The sequence below is a fragment of the Bison bison genome, unplaced genomic scaffold, assembly GCF_000754665.1.
Source record: "Bison bison bison isolate TAMUID 2011002044 unplaced genomic scaffold, Bison_UMD1.0 scf7180017864456, whole genome shotgun sequence".
NCBI lineage: Eukaryota > Metazoa > Chordata > Mammalia > Artiodactyla > Bovidae > Bison > Bison bison.
Genome location: NW_011495018.1, coordinates 21468873 through 21473230, shown reverse-complemented (window position 1 = coordinate 21473230; position 4358 = coordinate 21468873).

The window sequence follows — 4358 nt, the reverse complement described above, 5'->3', positions numbered from 1 at the left end:
TAAAGCTGAAACTCCAGTACTTTGGCCACCTCATGCGAAGGTTGACTCATTGGAAAAGACTCTGATGCTGGGAGGGATTGGGGCAGGAGGAGAAGGGGACGACAGAGGATGAGATGACTGGATGGCATCACTGACTCGATGGACGTGAGTCTGAGTGAACTCCAGGAGTTGGTGATGGACAGGGAGGGCTGGAGTGCTGTGATTCATGGGGTCGCAAAGAGGTGGACACGACTGAGCGACTGAACTGAACTGAACTGAAAGACCTACATGATGACGTGTCGGTTGGTAGTTCTGATCATATTCCCATTTAGAATACCAGTCTAGTCACTAGCAAAATCAGCTGAAAGCAAAAAGTTGACAGTGAACTAATACAAACTCAATCTGATAACAGCTTCAATTGCAGCTGCTATGTCAAATATGATTCCTTTGCTCAAGCAAATTAACATAATATTTAGGTACACAGTATGTGGCCACTGATCTGGCAAATCCATTATTTTCTATTCCCAAGATGATAGGATTTTACGTTTACTTGGCATAGATAAGGGCACACAGCTATAGTATCAATCTTCTTTGTTACGACTGCTTAATTAGAAGACTATAAGGCCTCCTATATTGCCGAGACTGTATGATTTAAAACATAAGTGCAAGATATTAAGGAAAGATGTTATGCAAAAATGGACTTAATCTTGTTTTTAATTGAAGTTTAGTTGATTTACAACGTTATGTTAGTTTCTCATGTACAGAAAAGTAAGTCACTTATATATATATACACACACACATATATTTATATATATAATACATAATATAATGTATATTATTTTTCATATCTTTTCCATTTTGGTTTATTATTGGATATTGAGTATAGCTCCTTGTGCTATACAGTAGCACCTTGTTGTTTATCTGTTTTATATATAATAGGTTGTATCTGCTAATCACAAATTCGTCATTTGTTTCTCCCCCTGCTTCCCCCATTGGTAACCATAAGTTTGTTTCCTAGATCTATGAGTCTGTTTCTGTTTGGTAAATAGGTTCCTTTGTATCATATTTTTGATTCCACATATAAGTATACCTACCATATGGTATATTTCTTTGTCTGGCTTACTTCACTTAGTATGATCATTTCTAAGTCAATCCATGTTGCTGCAAATGGAATTCTTTCATTCTTTTATGACTGAGTAGCTTCCATTGTATATATGTACCACAAAATCTTAACCCATTCATTTGTCAATGGACAGTTAAGTTGCTTTCATGTCTTAGTTATTGCACTATTTAGTGCTGCTATGAACAAGTGGTACCTTTTCAAATTAGAGTTTTCTCCAGATATATGCCCAGGAGTGGAATTGCTGGATCATATGGAAACTCTGTTTTTAGTTTTTAAAGGAACCTCCATACTGTTTTTCATAGTGGCTGCAGCAATCTACATTCTCACCAAAAGTGCAGGAGGACTGCCTTTTCTTCACATATTCTTTAGCTTTTGTTTTTTATAGACTTTTTAATGATAGCCAAGGAATGGATTCAACCTTAAATTTGCAATAGGATTAAATATTTCTCCTTGTATCCCAGATTGGTCACCTCCAACTGATGGTACTCTTATTTTTTGAATAGACAAGAATCAAGTCATATGGTACAGTAGAGATACAAGAAAAAGAACTTAAAAGACATTTAGAGATATCTGTGGGCTACATGCCAAAACATTTTTTTTTAATTTGTGTTAATTTTATGGTTGTTTATGTTTCTTGTTTGTCTCTATGCCTGATAATTCTTTTGGTCATTTTTCCAACCTGTCTGCTGTCTGCATTAGATACAAGAAGTAAAAAGATCTCACAACCTGAAAAAGAACTTTATGCATTTCCTCTGGGAAAATGTATTAGAGTTTTCAGAAGTAAACTGCAGAGACATTGGGTATAACTGATGTGGGAAATGTCCATCAATCAAAACTCAACTGCTGATTTCTCAAAGAATTTCAAAACAATATAGCTGAAATTTTCTCTTTACGCCAAAGTCTACACCACTAAACATCTTGAAAGAGACTTTATGGGCAGTTTCCCTGTAGATTTATTGTTTGTATGCAAGAACATCAATCTTCTTAACTGCTGGGCAGAGAGAACATAGGCTGTGAATTAGGTGTGCCTCTTGTCCAGAAACATGGCAAAGATAAAGAATCAAATGCCATACACATTATTCTGTGGAAACCCATTTTGTAATAACACATTTTTTTTTTTTTTACATTTTATGTCAGCATGTGAACTTTGAAATTTCAAGCTGCAAATAGCTATTTTAGAAAAAAAATACTTCTTTTCTTTTTCTTCTTACTTGTAAAATAGTTACTTAAACAAAAATACACATCATCTTTAAGCAAAGTAGAAAGTAAACAAAAAACTGGAAGAAGTTTTGTAGGATACAAGAGAAGAAATAGCTAAAGTATTCTCAAAACAATAGTAATTGCTGTATTTCAGTACAGAAAAAAGTGCCCAGTGGATCTTGTAGTAAAAAAAAAAAGGCCAAACAAAATTATGAAACCACATAAACTCCATTTTTGTTATTAAAAATCCAGTCATTTAGCTAGCTAGAAAACTCACAATTTATTTTATGTCATGTAAAATATACATATTACATATAATAACTGTTTTATATATGCATATGTGAAGAATCAAAAAGATAACATGGGAATTTATTCATCCTTTTCTGGTGCAATTTTGTTGGTATTTATTTTTACCTGAGTCCTTTTCTTTCCGTACTTTGTGAATATTATATACTAAATATCCACCAAATTAATGATTATATTCTGATAATAAACATTACTTTAAAATTGAAATTAAACTTCCCTTTAGGCCATAACTACATACTCTCTTTCCCATTCTTTCTTTCTTCAAGTTGAAAAGGAAAGAGAATACTACCATGAATTGATTTGGAATACACAGAGGCATCTGCCATAACCCAAGCTATTATAACCCATAAGCTCCAAGTTCTTGAGGGTGCTCTGGGCCCATCAACCACAAGTGGTCTAACTCTGGAATCATCAGGGCTGTCAAGGAAAAACAGCCAAATATTCTGATGAAAATCTGATGCCTTGGTCTATCAATTAAATATTGAATAAATCTGGCCAGTTCCCCCAAAGCTTCCCAGCCAACCTCTCCATCAGGATCCCATAATGCTCATCTCACTGGGACATAAACATGAGGGGCATCCCTAGGAGATACAGATCCTCAATGCACAGGGAGCCACACCATACTTTCTCAGCCAAAGACAAAGTTTCTTAGAGAAACAGGGGGATATTCAGATGGATTTGTATTATGTTAAAGTATCTATTCAGACTCACATATGGAGATGCAGAAATCTGTAAAAGCATGGCTGCTGTAACAATTTGGACCTAAGCTGTCAAGTACCCTAGATACTTCAAAACTTACTACTGCCTCTGACACTAATCTTACCACAGAACACATAAAATGCTGCTTCCATTTATTCAGGAGAGAAGAAGCATCCATCTCTACAGTGAACAGAGACAAAATCTCTGCTTAGGAATATTATAAGTACCAAGAATCAGCACCTCCAGGGACAGCATCACAATTGACAATCAAGTACTTAAGTCCTTAGAGTATGCCCCTAATCACCTGAAATCCTCCAGGCTTCCACACAGAACATTGCTTCAGAATTTTAACTATAACAGAATGAGGCTGGCCAAGTATGGGAAGACATAGAGTTGAATGAGCCAGCAGGTAGCTGGTACTTATTACAAGTGTCTAGGAAAAATAGAGGCCAAGAGTAGGAGATAGGAAAGGAACTAGCTCTAAAGAAACAAAATAAGGAAGAAAGCACAGACTAATTTTGATGATCCAAACAAGAGGACCTAAAGTCTGGGGATCAGTGTCTCATAAAAATAAGCCCAGCCCAAGTCAAAGGAGAACACTCTAGGCTAACTGGGGCCATAATCAGAGGCTGTGGAGTCAGACCTGTGATTAATGCCTACTAAGTAAAATGACCTGTTTTTAGAGCCAGACAGGCAGTCAGATACCTGTAAGGGAAACTATGCATACTGTGACAAGGCAGAAATGGCGGGCCCCTAGGAAGTCCTCACACAGAGAACTTGGGTCTGACAGGCAGGGAGCAAGCATTTCTGACTGAGTAGGGGTGGCTTAGATTCCAGGAAGTCAGACACACCAGAGCAGTTCAAACATCAGCACTAGTGCTCAGACATAACAAGGACCAACTAAAGGATCTGCTTCCAGGGAGAGTGAGGACGTGATGGCAAAGCACTTGTGATGACATGAAACATGCTTGGAGAAATATGCTCCAGGTCTGGGGAAGAGAGAGCTTAGACCTTTTCCTCTACGGTCAAAAAAGGAATCACAAACACATCC